Raw genomic sequence first — 17397 nt, forward strand, 5'->3', positions numbered from 1 at the left:
AAAAACAAGGACAGAACCGAACCCTATCAACCTCTTCAAAGGTGAGGTGTTTTGCGAAGAAGAATTCCAATTCCCCGTTTCTTAGACCGAATGCTCTCAAGATCACTGGTGCATTAAGGGTAATGACATTTCCACTCGAGTGTCACTCTCGTATGGATGAACACCAAACCATAAAACCCTTCTTTGCATAATGAAAAGACGCCAGTGAGCCTGCCCATTACGGGGGTAACGTCAAAAACACAAATTAATTGAAATGTTCACCATCACACAATCACCCGCGCAGTTCGCCATCAGCGGGATAACCCATATGGTAGTTTTCCACTGTAGTAGAGCACACACACACACACCGTGGCACATTGGGAATCAAAATCCAATTTCAAATATTAACGATGAAGCGCTGCGGACGAGCAACGCTGAAGCGAATGTAAAGTAGAGCATTTTCCGCGAAAAGCTCTGGCACACCTCACCCCCCCCCCCCCCCCCCTCTCGGATCCTCGGATTCGATTCCGAGGCGGATATTTCAATTCCATCGGGATACCCTCGGGATCGTGCAATGGAGAGGGGAAAATAAATTGAATTGTCCTCGCACGCTGCCGGAAAATACGAGACACCCACCCTCTCCCACTACTGCCCCAGTGCCGTTGGCGAGGAAAAGCGCTTTCCATCGGCTTCGGCGGATGGCGGATTCGATTGATTTTTATTCATTTTTCCCATTCGCGCGTGATTCTCCGCAGCAGCTCCAGCAGCATTCCGGGAGCGGGAGGCAAAATTATTGATTACTTCAGCGTGATGGGATTTGGGGAGAGACTCTATCCTGGCAGCCATGGGCAGGAAGCCACGCGCCGAAGGGAATATAATTTTCTCGGGGACGATTTTTCCTCCCGGCATTCGTCCACCATTTTCCAGTCAAGTGCACGGTGTTCCGTGGCTCGAACCAGAAATCAGATTTTGTCTTTTGCCTAGTGGCTAGCAGCTCGTGCGCTCTGTCACCGGAAAAAGAGCCTCGCGTGCACAGCAACCGGAAGCACACAATGGTGGCCGGTCGCACAGACCGCCACAATAGCTATTTTCCGATGCGAATGATTGTGAGCGAACGATGCTGATTGAAGCTGCGCGATCAATCCTGGCGGCATCAATCCGATAATCCACACACACACACGGCACGGCTTCGATTGCATATGCTAGCTGGAGCAGTAAGTGGAGCATATTATGATACGCACCGTCGTTACCATATGGCACATGCACCGCAGTGCACTCCGATCTCGATGCACTCGAAGCTGCCGCACCGCAGAAATGCGATCGATTTTCAATTTTCGCCACTCCCCCAGGAACTCGATACGAGCAGGAAAACCCTTTCGGTAAACGAAGCACACTCAATTGTGGAAAATGACGAATGAAATCCCTACCCTTTATGGGTGGTGAATAGCGCAGACACTCAATTGCCAGGTTGATGGTCAATCATTCCGGTGCAAGTGCAACCGATAATGGTCTGCAGTGGAATTCAGTTTACTCAGCAATCTCACCCACCACCACGTAGGTCCGCGCAAAGTGGTTAACAGTTCGAACGTAAGTGCCTTGTTGGCAATTGTAACGGCCATTTATGACGGACCTTTTTTCCAGCTAATATCCTTGAGGTAACTCCAACCGCATTTCGCTGAATGGCCGGTCGTTTCGCTTACCTGGAAAAGAAAAAAAAACGAAAGACACAACATTAATAACCATGACTGTTACGAGACTTCGCAGAACCGAATAAGGCGGTAGTAAGGATAAAGTAATTTATTTTAAAAAGGACCAAATAAGATCAAGAAATTTATTACTATGCTGCCTCCATCCATACATCCTGCATTTTAATAACGTTTGGGAAGAGCGAGGGGTGGGGGAATACAACTCCATTTTTGTTTCCCAAAATTTCCTATGATTGACTGTATCATTACGGTTCTGAAAAGGCGACAAAAACAACAAATACACCTACATCCTGCAACTGACGAGGAGGATCATGATGATGATGATGATGATGGCGGTACCAACGACTGGCATCAGCTTCTGCCGCTACGCGACATACGAGAAGAGACCTTCTGGAACGGTGAACGGTGAACGGTGAGAGCATTATGCAAAACGATTCAATACCGAATGCCTTTTGCATACGAAACTCGGTTCCCGGTAGGCGCAGCCGAGTCGGACCGTGGCATCCGGGTGGCCACTGCTAAACCATCGCACAGCCCTTCCACAGCAAGAGGAGCGGCGTACGGTTGACCGGGCTATTGGCCAGGCCAGGGGAACGGCCGGAACGATCGTACTTCGAAAATGAACGAAAGAAAAGCAGAAAACCGACGCCTCAGCAGGTTGCTCGTCTTCCTTTGGGCAATAATCTTCCCCCGGGGGTTTGTGTCCCGCAGGAGGTAGACCAGGAGCTTTCGGTGTCATCGACTCGAAACAGGCACCAGCAGCAGCAGCAACAACAACAACACCAACAGGCCCACCACCATCGCATTGCGCACATTGATGTGAATACTAATGTGATCGAGCTACGGGTTCCTTCGCTGGTTGCTCCCTTCACCGATTGGAGCTCCTGCTGCTGCACAGGACAGCAGGCGCGCACACACACAGGTCCTGAAGTTCCAGCATGAAAAGCTCCCAAATTAGCATAACAAGCCCCCGTGGGAGAAACAAAACGGAAACCATGCCGTGGAATGGAAACGACATAAAAAGCAGTAAAAAGGAGGTCAACGCTAAAGGATATGTGCGCACCGCAGGGATGGGAGCGGGTCCTGGACCTAGGGAGGATGCTGCCAGAATCCACAATAACCTATTGAAACAATATTAAACCCGGAACTGACACCCGCTGGTGTAGGGTTGGCGGAAACGCTACGATTGCTATTTTTAAACCATCTTGGAGTGATAAATTAATGCAAAAACTTTCACGGCTTTGGGCAAGAAGCGAGTGATTTCTTTAGGGACTTTAGGGCCACATTCCATTCTTGCCATGAACACGGACATGAACCATCTTACAGGTTGGTCCGGTTTATGTAATTATTATGTAAGTCATGCTTGCACTCTCCCGATCGATGCACTGACCATTCGAAGCCTAATGATGGTGTGTCTGCATCGTCTGTGCGTCCAATCGATGGATGCACATCCCGGTACCCGGAGCAGATGGAAGAGAATCGTTTGTCCATCACGTACCATCATCACGAGGAGGTCTGTGCTTCTGCACCCGTTTCCATCTACACCGAAGGCACTCTCGAACTAGGACGCACTTGCAAGAGTGAAAGAGTAGGTGGAGCAATTGGCAAAGTTAAGATTCATCGGGCCTTCACTTCGCGCCCCTCCAGGGATCAACTTCCACTATTGTCTTGCGTGCAATCAATGCAGCGAAGGATGGATGAAGCGAAGAATTGTTCCTATTCGAAGGCTAGTCACAAGCTCTTACTTTAGCAACTCACGTCGGCTTCTCTCTTTTAGTGCTTCGAACGTTCGATCGAACCGACATCCCCATTGACGCTCAGCCAACCCAAAGCCCTCAGGGGATGGTACAAACAATTGGAACCCATCGCCTTGACAGTCAGACCAAACCCAGGCCCAGGACTCGGATGCAGCAGTTCAAGCATCCCAATCTTTGTGCGTCCGGTTCGGCACTCAGAATCAGGAAGCGACATTGACTGACAATTACTGGCACCGTTGTGTGTTCGACGATGGACTGGCTATCCTGCCAGCTAGCATAAACCAGGAAGAAGAACCGTTGTTTACCGTTCTAGCTCGTAATTACATTTCCAACCACTGCCGTCAATGTCACTCGACCACCGGTGGGTCCCCACGAGACCTCTAAACCACTATCCAGGACATCCCGGATGGTCTGGCCGATGCGCCTTGGGAATTCCAATCAAGCGAAACAGACAACGAGCCAAACAAAACCCACTCCAAACAACAAGTTGTGTCGCCCAGTCGCTGGAATGTTGCGGATAACCGAAGAGTAGACTGTGGAAGACCGGCCTACCAGAGCGAAAACGCGGTCTGCGGTTAGCAATGGCGACCACAGCAACCGTCTATACAGCCATTCGAGCACACGCTGCTCACTATTCGAGGCTTAATGTGCAGGAATTGGAATGAATCACGGACACATCTTTTCGGAATGTTGCCACAACGGGTGACCACACAGGGACAGAAATCCAATGTTGATCCAAATTTAATGGACGGGGGCTCTCGATGACTGAGTTTCACATAAACTATAGCAAATGCGAAATAGAACATGACGGCAACTGCGCACGTCTGTATGATTATTATGCATGCAATGAGTAGCAATTGATCCTCCCATTTTACTGAGTGAGTATAGTATTTGAGGTTGTTTGAAACACACAGACATCAGACACCATAACACCATCATGAAAACAGTTTGAAGAGTACGAACACAAGAAGAAGGATCCCACAATGTTCAAGGTCTGCAAATGGCATTCGAAGGACTAAGATAAAGGAATGGAAAATTTTCCAAAGCACACCGAATGGAATGCCTGCCCCATAGAAGAACCACAATTCGAACAACCGTTCAATGCTTCCGTAAAATTATTTTCCTCGACTATAATAGTCCCTCCTCCTTTCACGGTTGCCCCGTGGTCTGAGGACAGTCGGTCGCTCAATAGGATGCCGCCGGTCATGCTGTTCAAATGGAATGTTCCGGGTACACTCATCACGACCAATCGCCCCTTCGCTTCGTTTCGATATGCTAAGTTATAAGAAGCATTGTCAGGTGACCATCATCGACAGGGAAGGAGGTAGAACCACGACGGAGATACGGTACATTACTAAAGTACTTCTTCACCTTCAAGACCCTTCGTTCCGCAGGGCTTCTCATCGCTGTCCGGGGGTTCTTATCACGTACATCTAAGCGTTTCACACTGTGACGCACAGGACGACAGGGGTTTCCGGGCCTTTGTCAGCGACAATGAACATTAGCTAGGCACGGCCAGTGATGGTCATAAGACGCCCGGCATAGACGTCCAATTCACCTCAAGAGATCTGTGTCCAAGGACACACCGCACCGCAAGATAATGCTCCCTTCGGCATTTCTAATAGCAAATTGCCGGACAACCAGAACCAGAGAGACCACAATCGATAATCGCCGTCATTCCCCCTTCCCATGCTGCTGCTGCTGCTGCTGCTGCTGCTGCTGCTTGACCTGATTTTGTACCATCCTGTCCATACCGAACCGGCATTTCCATTTCCTGCTCGAATGGAGCAGAATTCCGGAACGGCTGTTGGCGCTCACCATTTCGCATTGTGTTATCGCTATCGTAAAGGGCTATTTCTTCATTGAATTGTTCGGCATCGTAAACGGTTCTTAACATCGATGACAGACGTTTACAACAGGCTGAAGCAGAGAAGATGTCGGATCCAACGACATGTGGATATCTGCGTTCGGTCAGTGCGCTATTGTCATGGTTAAGCCTTGGACACGTAATCAGGAAATTGGTTTCGAATCGTGTACTACCGATGCTTCACATGAATGACCATAATCCTGACCCACATCCAGAGCGCGTCTTGGCACTCTCGACGTAGGAAACGATTGAACAAACCATGAAGATACCCGGGTTTGAAGAGCTATTCATTGGAATGTCTCTATAGAATTCTGTAATCGATATGGAAGAATGCAGAACCCTGTGCTGCCACTCAAATAGCCTCAGAACCTGTAAATAGCACTATTGACAGGGATTACCGCTGGAAAAGTGCCTAATTCATTTGTCAGAGGGTGTACCGCAGCAAGGAGAATTCTTTTCGGAACATTTCAACAAAAAGAAAGCCCAATCTTCCCGCACAGAATCCACGTAGAACACACCGTAATCCCCGGGTGCCGATTAGCATCGTCCGCTTCGCCTCACCCTGGAGACCCCCGGGAAGATACGGCCCAAAAGTCCGAGACAAAAGCGAGACCTCCCACATTTCGACACGTTTCTGGTCTGAGGTCTGGGAATTTCCTCCGAAGTCCTAGACATCCTCCTCCCTGGGAACCGTAATCTTCTTATACCGTACCTCTGCTTCTGCTCATTAGGGACAACCGAACCAGCGAGTCCCGTCCCGTCCCGTCGTCTTCTTCTTCTTGTCCCGTCGAGCAGCACCACGTTTCTCCAGTCCAACCCACCATGATGCCGATGATCATTGCAGTGGGTCCTTCTTCGGCTTCCCGCTTTGTCGGCATCCTCTGCGTCGTCAACCATGTTCTAGGTACCTGGTTGGTTGTAGGAGATTGCACCAGACCTACAAACTTCGAGCCCAGTCTAGTCCAACTTCCGCCCACCCGTGACCGGTGCAATGTGCGGTTAGCGATGAGATTTATTGGTTTGCTGAGTCGCATTGCGCAACGTCGTTTCAGCTAATCTTATGCACCTCCTCCACTGCAGTAACACCCGCCCCCCCGCCCGCCCCACGAGTGCGGACGTTGTTTCCGCAATTTGTCTTGAATTCGAACGGAATTCGGTTCGGCAGCTATCGATTTGCCTGCTAAACTATGCTTTACCGCTCCCACGGAACACACGGAACGCTGCGTGAGACATCGGCGGTCAAGCTGGCCTTCGGTTCAATTTACAGCTTCCAGAAGAGTTATCTCCCGGTGCTCCGCTGCTGGTGGTGGATCAGTGAGTGCATGTCGAACGCTCCCGCATGAGGTGGCTCCGAATAGGAAGGGGTTAGCGAGGAGAGAATCCCATAAATTTGCTCCCAGTGACACCGACCGATGATGTGGTGGTGTGGCCTAGACAACACCTCTCTGGCACAAGCGCACCGGCAGCAGGATGTTGCCAGTTTCCCACGAAAACCCGGCCATTCCCGGCCCATTTCCAAGTACTGCCACCGCCCCAGCACTGGGAAACTTGGTGCCGACAGATATCGATTAATGGCGCACGGGCGCGCTCCTACTGCACACACCCCGCGGGATATCCGGTCTTCTTGCGCCCTTCTTCGTTAATGCCGCGCGCAGCATATTAGATTAAATGCAGCAGGTCGAAGACGCCGTGAAGCTCGGCCCCCGGTGGACTTCGCTAGCTCGGTGCGCTAGCAAAAAGGGGTCATTTCATTCAATTAGCTGCCAGGAACTCCTGCTGACTCCCGGAGGAACCCTGTCCTGATTCGTTCCCCCCTTTCCCGGCAACCCCTGGAGGGAAGATTGTCGATGGCAATAATTGGCATCTAATAAGATTACTGGCACAAACAGCCACATCCAGACAACTTAGGCGCACGCACGCAAATAACAACTGTGCTTGTCGGGTGTCAGTTATGGACATGTAACGTCCCCGCTGCGAAGCCGCTGCGAGCAAGCTATTAAGTAGCGCAGGAGTAGGAAAAAATTGAGTCAATTACCCCCTTCTTCTCGCGCGAGTGCGTTTGTCTCAGTTCTCCAGTGCATCAAGGCGTCTGAATATGCAAATAATTTAATTATAAGTCAGCGAAGTTTCGCTCGGCTAATGATTCCTAGCCAGTAGGTAATAGCGGCGCGGGACATAGACACATGTCGGCGGCGGAAAGAATGTTGCAACCAATGCACCAGCGCAAGCAGCAACAGTGTTGATGGTATCGTGTATCGGGCAGAGCACTACACCGTCATCAAAACGCAACAATTCTGCACATTCTGTTACTACCATTCGCCATGATCGTCGTTGTCGTCGTCGTCGACGGCGGCGGCGGCATCAATTATGCGCTGATGGCGATGTAAAAATATGCTAGACATTCACCGCCAACGTGTGGTGTCCCGTCCTCCTAGCCTTTCTCTTCTCACCTTCCCTTCTTTCGCTCTTTCTCTCCATCGTTTGCTCACGGCGACAGCGCCGCTGATAGGAGATAGAGATAGATATGTGTATGTGGAGTCCCACTTATCATCATCGGCATCATAGAAGAAGCCAGGGTGCTCTTCCATGCCCTTAGGCGGCAATTTGCCGCCACTATTATGGAGATGATGATGCCGATGACGAAGTCGATTGCCACCTTGCGACCGCGACAGCGACCACCATCATCTACGCGGTTGCACCCACCGACCGACCGACCGACCGGCGATACATCCGGCTCCACTCTGGGCCGCTTTATAGCGACGTCTAAAACCCCCGGCCGCTCCACCGCAGCAAGGTGTGGCTAATTGAGATGTTGCTTGTATCACCTTGTAGTCGTCCGTAGATCGCTACTACAGTGCTCGGCACTACACCCAACCAGGGCAATGAAGGAATGTAATTATCTGGTCTCAACGGGCTGCGGGCTACAGGCAAGGGGTAACTACCATTTGCGACGACCAAAAACGCAAACCGACTACCTTCCAGACAGACAACTGTGCTGTGATCACACAGCCACACACCAAGTGTCTGCCAAGGGGGAGGGCAATAAAACATTCGGAATGAATAATCGACAAAAATGGTCCATGAAAATCCTTGTATGAGCTCCCCGAGCAGTATAGGACACCGAAACTAGATACCGAACCTGCGATGGTGTTCATAATCTCAATACCATCTGTGGTATGGAATGGCAAAGTTTTGGAAGGCTAAATGGCGCCAGCTATGGAGCTGTGCAATACGCACACCAAGTGGCACACCATGACCCAGGAGACGTTTTGGAGATAAAGACAGTGGGCACCAGAGTGCACCGCGGCACGGTAGCACCAGCCCCACCTATTTAATGCAATTTTCATGTCCATTCTCCCCTTTCGTGCATGCTCCACGATGGCCTACAACGTCCGATTGGAGATGAAGGGGAAGTGAGGCGATCTCCCAAAACGGTAGCCGACTGCAAGCAACCGAACCTCTCCTTCTGTGTCCCTCGCACGCCCGTATGGCCGGCAATTCCAATTGATTTTGTGTGTCCAGCAACCCTTCGACAGCTTCGCTTCGCCCTCGTTCCGATCATTTTATCTCAGGTCACCCGCTGTGCGTGCGGACTGGACTTGAAGTCTGGTGCATCGTACGCTGGTACAGCAGCAGCCGAACTGGAAAAGGGCATATCCCCGGGGGGCGCATACACACACATATGGTGTGTACAGTACCCGGGGGGTCATAAATCGTACAATTTATGCCACCATATGCTCGGGAGTATCCGGGATAGCATCGTCTTTGCCTGCAGTGGGACCGAGCTTACAAATTCGATTAAGATTCCCGGGAGGGGCCTATACAGAAGAAGATTACACTGGCCTCCATTGGTTCGAGCCTCAAAAACCCTGCAGAAGAAACCGATCGGCGACTGTAAACTCCCTGGCTGCAAGGCAGGCAGTTGGTGGCAAAGTGGAGATTTACAGATTATTCCAGCAGCCAAGTTATGCAACGAACCCCCCGAAAGATGAAAACCAGAAGCTTCCGGTAGGTAGATAACTGGATACCTCCAAGTCCGACCACCGAACGACGGAGAGAGAACCCCGTTAACTCGTCGTCATACCACGACCAGAGCCCTCATATTTCCGGGCTGTTAGTCTGTCTGCATTTACGGCACGTGTGAATGTGAGTCTTCTTCCGCCGTAATGCCCCCGACCCACGGTACGTCGGTGGAGACGAAGGAAGTTGTCACAAACAAACAATTTATGATCGTTCCTCCGTTCCTGCCCTATGCTTCTGCCGCTCATAATAGTTTCTATTCGGGTTGTGATTCCAGGAAGGCATTTGTAGGGGGACGGCTAGACATGAGAAGGTACCGAAGCAGAACACAGAACGGGCCCCGAGAGAAACAGCCAGAATTGAACGTCAAACTATCGTTCCCTGAAATCTCAGGTGCAATCTCGGGGTCTCTCTCAGTATACCATGATGGAGAGGGGAGTGGGCTGCGGTGGAAGGTTAGATTGAAATCCTCTGCTAATGAGACGCTTCATACGACCGGTGGCCATCTTCTCATCTGCGTCATTCTCGGTCTCTTCCTCGTTCTCAGGATATAAGACCTCAAGAGAGGGCCGCTGACTGGCTGGCTGGTTCAATTTCACAGCATCGGCCGCCAATTGACACGCCAAAGCGATCGAACCAACAACAACAACGGCAACCATCACCACCACACCTGTGGGTATGGATGATGGATAGATGGATGGACGGATGGAAAGCGCAAAGCGAACGCAGGGAAACGCACTTCCTGGAAAGCAGACAAACACTGCAATCTTGGAGTTGAACCTTTTGGGACAAAAAAGGACGGAAGGTGACCGATGGTGGCAACCCTGAAAAGCGCGATTCCTTCCCTGCTCTGACCATGGCGGTAGCGCGGAGTTCCCTTGCCACACAAGGATGGGACGATGATTCCATGCTGCCGTCACCGACGGTCGGATTTTCTTTGCGCGTAGAGGGGTGGTGGTAGCATGTATCTCGCGGCAACGGCGTGACGACGTCCATTCCGGGGGATCGTAATTAGTGAAAAACGAAACCAACGAACGCATACACACACACACGGTTCCCGCTCGCCATGCCCGGTCATGGCAGAAGAAAGCCGAAATGCGTAACAAATTGGCAGAAATTGAGTTTCTTCTTTATTGTTTTCCTTTCGCCTTTCGCCGCTCGAACCATCGCGGCGCGATTTCGTCACGGTCCACGCCGCCAGTTACCCATTGTTGCCGACCAAAGGGGGACCAGAGGAATGTGGTAGGCTCTCCTCACCCCGGGCCACATCGCCAACTCCATGCCAACAAACCACATGATGATCGGGGTAAGCGGAAATGAGATCCGAAAGGCGTCAAAAGACGCATGGAGACGCAGGGGAGAGAGCAGAACACGAGCGCTTGTCGAATTGGTTGGAATTGATTTTGGGTAGTAGATGGAAGTTCATCTACCTCACTTGACCACGAGATGTCAACTCCATCAGCATCATAGCGTACAAATGACGTTTACTAAAATAACGTCCAACTGTCATTATGAAGATCATTCTGAAGGAAAGCAACGGGAACAACAGACCATTCGCGACTTGGCACCATTTCAAGGTTATGTTAGACGAACTAGACAAACTATCCTTCTTCCCCCCGCGTGGAAAACAACCCCCCACAAACAAAGCATCTATGCCCCCATTTTGCGATTCGCTGCTGTAAACGCAAAATCTCATGATCGCGGTGCGGCTCCGATCGCCGATGCATCGATCTTCCAAGATCAAACGGTACACCCCTACCCCTACCGCCTCCCGCCACAGCACACGCCCAGTGCCTTGGCGGTAATGGCGACGTGCGCCAAAAGAGATCCGCTCCATGCGGTGGCGGCAGCGGCGATCGTTTGCAGGCCAGGCGTGCCAACCAACAAGGCAGCCGGCCGGCCGGTCGAGTTTATTGCCGATTTCAATGGTGTGTACCGTCATCGTCTTCGCCGTCGTCTTGGGCACCACCGATCGGCCCAGCAACCGATCAAGCGCAGCAACACACGGAACACACGCCATCCATCCGTTCGTTCGTTCGTCCATGCAGCTCCTCTCCATTTCTCCTCGCCACTCCACTTTCCAGCCTTCCCAAGGAGGAAGGAGTTGGTTGCACGCCGCGAAGGTCCGAACGATGGTCGATGGAGCGTAATGGCGGAAAAACATTAAAAGCCCCGAGCCGCGAGAAGCGAGAGAGAAACGCGCGACGTGGAGAGACGAACAAAACAAATGGGATTGGAACGGTGCGGAGGAAGAAGGGAAGCAGGAGAGGGAGAGCGCTACCCCGCTCCCTTCCTCGCACGCGGCGGCTGCGACGACGTCGACAGCAGCAGCGGCGGCGGCGGACAGATAAAAGAGTGCGCGCGCGAACCCCCCTCCCCGAAAAGATGACCATCCCGCGGTCCCGGATCGAGACAGACTCGATCGCCTCGCGCCACACACACACACACACACATACAGACACAGGTAGCCAGGGCGAGTGTGAGTGAAAGACGGAATGATCGCGGGGAGTGATGTTTCAGGGCCACCACCACGAGATGATCGCGCGCGCTCGAGGCGGTGTGGTGAACGTGAACTTGCCTTGCCGCCGTTTGCTTCACTCCGAAGTTCACAGATCGAATACCCGAAGAGACAGTGAGAGAGAGAGAGTGAGTGCGAGGATTCGTTGGAATGAATATGAACGCGGATCAAACCGCGCCAGCATCTCCGGGATGCTGCGAAGCAACCCAAGCGAACGATCACTGGGATCGATTCAGTCCGGGGTCCGGTGTGTCTGTGTGTGTGTTTGTGTGTGTGCGAGGCGCGATCAGGCGAAACGAAACGGTGCCCCGCACCACATGGCACCTTCCGTTCCACCAGAAAGATGATGGAGGGAATCGAAAAGGTAGAGAGAGCGAGAGAGAGAAAATAAAAGGAAGAAGAAGGAGCAACACGCGCTAAACGTATAAAAGGCGGTATCGATGCTGGCTCGCCTGATCGTGAAAAGAGAGACAGAGGGATAGACAGAGAGCGAAAGAGAGCGAGAGAGAGAGAGAGAGAGAGAGAGAGAGAAGGAAAGAGAGCGGGTTAAAAATCCAAAATCCACCATAAAAGCCAAAGCCACCGCGCCGATGCGCTTTTGTTTGCGGTTTGCGGTGGAAACCCGAAGAGATCGAAACGAACATGCCAGCATCATCATCATCATCAGCATCGTCAAGGAGGGGTGGTGGCGTCGTTGAGGGCGCAGCGGCAACACTGCCGACGACTGGACTCGCCCCGGCCCCAAAGGGAGAGACTTGGCGGGGTCTTTTGCGGTTTCGTGTGTGCGCTCGACCGGGGGGAGGCTGCTGCGGTACCGGAGAGTTAAAAGCCGTACCGCCATCGTAACAACCCAGCCCTCGGCGATACCGCGGCCACCACCACCACCACCGCCACCGTCGACGTCGCTGCTGCTGCTGCTGCTCGTCACCTATAGTCACAGTTACCACCTGGCCCGTGTGCCGGGGTATGAAGTGTATGAAGAAGGGAAGGTTTTCGGGCAAAGATATTGTAAAGAGCGCCGCGTAGCACCTCCTCGAACCTCTAACAGACACGCGCTCACACACACACAAAAGGTAGAGCGTGGTTTGAAGTACAAGCGGAAATCATCGCTAAGGATCGCAAAGACCAAAATATAAAAAACTTTTCAAAAATATTTTCAAAAGTACTGGACCTTCCAATGTTTATCGGAAGTTATAGAAACTGATCCACGAGTTTACTTGAGCAGTTAAGCAGCTTGAGCAGTTGAATGCTTGTAGGCCTTTATTTGTTCGTCCTTTTAGGTGTAGCTTCCAAAAGGAATTGATGACGCAGACGAGAGATCATCGTTATGTGGCCTCGCGATTGTATTGCAGGATGTTCAATCCTTGTATTATCTATACGGCGAGATTTGTATAGTAAAATTGTTTATTCAAAGTTTTTTTATCTGTTATTGCTGTTTTTGAGCTTCAACCAAATTTACCCGCTCGGAAAATACACAAAATTTAAGTTAAATTGAAGAATTAAAAATAATGTTTGAAACAAAAAAGGAAGTCATATCCAGAACCCAGTCTCCCGGTGTCCACGACGAGGCAAATTGAGCACGAACGCGGTGAAACCGAAAGCCGCTGCTACGATGGTGATGATGCTGCTGCTGCTGCTGTTGCTGCTGCTGATGGTGGTGGTGGCCGGGGTGGGTTGAAATGAACCGACGGATGAGGGCTGCTGCGCCCTGCAGAGGCCGAGACCGAGGGTTGATGGCATTGATCAAACGGCGCGCGCGATCGGCATGAGATCTAACGGGCAAAGGAGGCAACGACGCAAACCTCAACCTCAAAAGGGAGAGAGCGACAGAGAGAGAGCGCGTGTGAGAGGGAAAGAGATAGACAGAAACGAGTTAAGAGCCTAGCCGCACATTCAAAGGGCAGCAATAAGCGAGCGAGCCGGCAGCAGCAGCAGCAGCAGGGACGACGGACGATCGAGGGGTGGTAGACCATCATAGAAAACGATCAACCGACCCGGCCACCTCACCGCACTCCGGCGAACCCTTCTGTTGAAATACCGCAGCCTCTTACCAGCTGTCATTCCCGCCGGACTAGAAGGGGGCGCACACACACACAGACACAGACACACAAAGAGACGCACAATCATGGTCCGAACGAACGAACGAACGAATGAACGAACGGGTGGCTTAGCGGCATTCGTGGGGTTTGATCAGCGACGATCCTCTTAAATTGACACGCCGCTAATGTCGCGGCCCATTGCAACCTGACAGTCAAACGTCAAATCGGTTCGCGTGCGCCGTGGGGCTTTTACCCCCCTTACGGGCGGCTCTTGGCTTTGGACGGAGAGGAGCACACACTCGTACCGTTGGAAATGTATGTGTGCGTGTTTGTGTGTCTCCTCTTGTCGTGGGGCAGCAGCAAGGGACTTAAGCAATGCTGCTGCTGCTGCTGCTGCGACCAAACCACCAGCAAAGGCTCGAACCTTCGAAAGGAATATGGAAACGAAGCCATGGTTCGTAAATGCTGGAAGGAATTCGATTTTTCCATTTGCATTGTTGATCATTTCCTCGGATTCAACGGATGCATTCCCTCGCATTCCCACCCAAAACCCCCGCAAGTGTCATCTACATTTTCTGGCAATCGATTTCGTTCTAAATATGCATTTATTCGAACAGACACTTCGAACGACCCCGGAATAGACTCGGCTGCATGATAAGAAGCTTCCGGCGAGAGAGCCCGTAGTCCACTAGGGCAAGGGGAGGAGCAACCGTTGCATATTTCATAAGCAACAGCAACCCCTAAAGAAGAACGATACGATGCGTCGCTGTGAACACACTTTCGATTTTCTGTATTGGAGAGGGGAAATGGGAATCACGACCGCCAACTACGCAGACGCAGGGACATCTGTTTATTCTGACAAGATGCTTAGTCGATTTCCATATTATTCAACAGGGGGTACAAGCTTCTAGCCCCGGCTAGAATGCTTTATCAGCAAACGAACGAAGCATCTTTTCTGTCTCTCGTGTATTCCGTTTGGACCACCGCGATGCTCTGCTGCTGGCTGGCTGTCAAGCTATCCGGCGACTCACCGATGGTCGTAAAGATCGTTGCAGCGAGGTACTTAAAACCCTCGGCCTATCAAAACACACGCCTCTCCCGTTCGTACGGTCTCCTACATGGCAACCGGGCTCGTTTACGATCGACCGATGGACCGCACTCGTCGGAACTGTGGATTATAGGCGAATGACGGCCGCGGAACCCCGAATACATTCCTGCGCACAAGCTGGTCGTCTGAGTCTGCGAGACGGAACTAGCTCGTTCCTGGTGTATCAGATACCCGGATTTGTAATTAAAGATAATCAATTAAAATTCTCCTTCTACCCGTGGCTCCTTCAACAGCGCAACGGTACCAGAAATGTCGTGGCCTGTCGTGCGGTATAAATCGCGTGTCGGTTGGTTGCTGCTGCCGGATGTTCTTCAAATGCCGCGCGTACCAACATGTACATCTCGGAGGAAAATGGGTTTGATACCGCGGGGATAATAATGACCACAAAAAAAAACCCCCCCAAAAGAAGACAGTACACATCTTTGAACTCAGTCCGATACTCCATAAAACCTCGCAAAAGCGTCACAGTCCACAGGCCCACTTGTCCGGAGCCCGGCGGTGTCCCGTACTGTCTCCATCAAACGACAATAATCGGTCATCGAGAACGCATTCGTCGATTCGCGTGTGTTGCCACAAATTGCTTTGCACGAACAACGGCGGCAGCAGCAGCAGCAGCAGCAGCAGCAGACAGCTATCGAGGAGCCATCTGATGAGTGCCTCTCGTTTGTCGGTCTCCCCATATGAAAGAGCGCGACTCTTACGTGACACTGCACTTTGACGAGGAAGCCCACTTTGGGTGCGATAAAAAACAAACCGGGAAATGTTATTTTTATGTTCATCCCTCCCGAGTTCGACGCGTAAAATCGGACACTGAACTGCCGGGTCCCGATCGCGGTCACGCACCCGGAGAATACGGGTTTTTGGCGAACCTTAAAAACAGCGAAGCATGTGAACTGTCGCTGCAACTGTCGCTCTCCTCCCCCCGTCCCCCTTAGAGTGGCTCTCGAAATTGGTCAATGCAGAAGAGATAGTGTCCGGCGATGGAAATATAAATGGCATATAAAGAATGGTATTGAGTTAATCTGTGGCTTTCGGCGACTCTTTGGCATACGTCTTGCCGTCTTCGGGGGCATTGTATATGGGCAGCCAGCACTACCGCGTGGTCCAGAATATCAATTACCTGTAGGAAGAAGGAAGAAGAAGGAAAAAAATAAACCGATTAGTAAATCATATTTTACAAGCTATCTTATTGGGGATTTATTTATATTAATAAAACATGATATAAGATTTCATGTACTCCGAATCCGAATCTTCCGAAAATGGATGCTTGACCTTCAACTGTGCCAGCAGCACCAATCCAGCACAACCGGTAGTAGCAAAACAGAGCAAATTCGTGCAAATTAAACACTGATTAGCAAACCCACCACCACCGCCGCCAACCGCTCCTCCCTGGCTCGGCGGCTCTCGCCAAGTCACAAGTGGCCGGTTTGCAATCGCTCGCCGCTTTTGCTCAACCGTAACGCACAGTTTAACCGCGAGCTTGTGACGAAAAATCGCGCCAATTAACCCTCTGCTGGCCAGCAGACGAGCGGCTATAAATTGCACACATTATCACGCCGGTGACGGGTGGGCACCCAGTGCGGAGAAAGAGAGAGAGAAAGAGCAAGACGGAGAGAGAGAGAGAGAGAGAGAGCGCACGCTAGAGAGCAGAAGCGTGCGGTTCGCACTCACTGGCGATTACTGATGTGGTGTGAACAATGTGGCGCCACTGGCGGCGGCAACGTGCGTTTGAAGTGCCGGACTTTAGCGAACACCCCGCTAGCGCCTGGAGAGGCAAGGGTAGGATGGTGCGGACCGGGAACTGTACATTGGAGTGTTGTCCGTCCGATAGGCTATCGCGTAGTCGAACCTACTGTGTGACCTAGACTGCACAGTGAGTTGAGTTGTTGGGACGGCGAGGTGATCATTGACCGAGGATCTCATATGAATGTTCACATAACCGAGTTCCACATCTGTCACTGGGGACCTCTCAGGTAGGAGCGGCTTAATTGATACCTCAGCCTCACGATCACGATCACGATCGCGTCTCGCTGAGCATAGCACAGCGCGAAGGTACACTTGTGCACACTCCGGAACTCCTCGGAAGGGGGTTCGTGTGGTTACAACTTGCCACGGTGCTCTAGGTAACCTCAAGTTGTTCCATTCTGGAAGACGTTCGAGCGATGTGGAACACTACATTCCATTCGAATAAGTCATCACAGGGCTAAACATCGCGCCTGGGTGCTGCTGGCTGACGGTGCTGCTGGCTGACGAGCTCTGCTGCCTTGGTAGAGCACGGGAGAAGTAAACAAACCCGCCACCGCCACCGCCACCGCCAGCACACCCGCACTCTGCTGCCCATGAAGGCCTTTAGCCTTAACCGACCGCGCTGCTGGCTGGACCGCGAGAGCGTAGCGTTTCACC

At 51.7% G+C, this 17397-nt stretch overlaps 1 protein-coding gene across 1 annotated transcript in view; it reads right to left on the reverse strand.

Moving 5' to 3' along the window:
• The window catches only part of LOC125952302 (protein naked cuticle homolog), a 62938-nt gene that overhangs the window by 30587 nt on the left and 14954 nt on the right, over positions 1 to 17397 (reverse strand). The window lies entirely within an intron of this gene.

The sequence above is a fragment of the Anopheles darlingi genome, chromosome 2 (genome assembly GCF_943734745.1).
Source record: "Anopheles darlingi chromosome 2, idAnoDarlMG_H_01, whole genome shotgun sequence".
NCBI classification, from domain to species: Eukaryota; Metazoa; Arthropoda; class Insecta; order Diptera; family Culicidae; genus Anopheles; species Anopheles darlingi.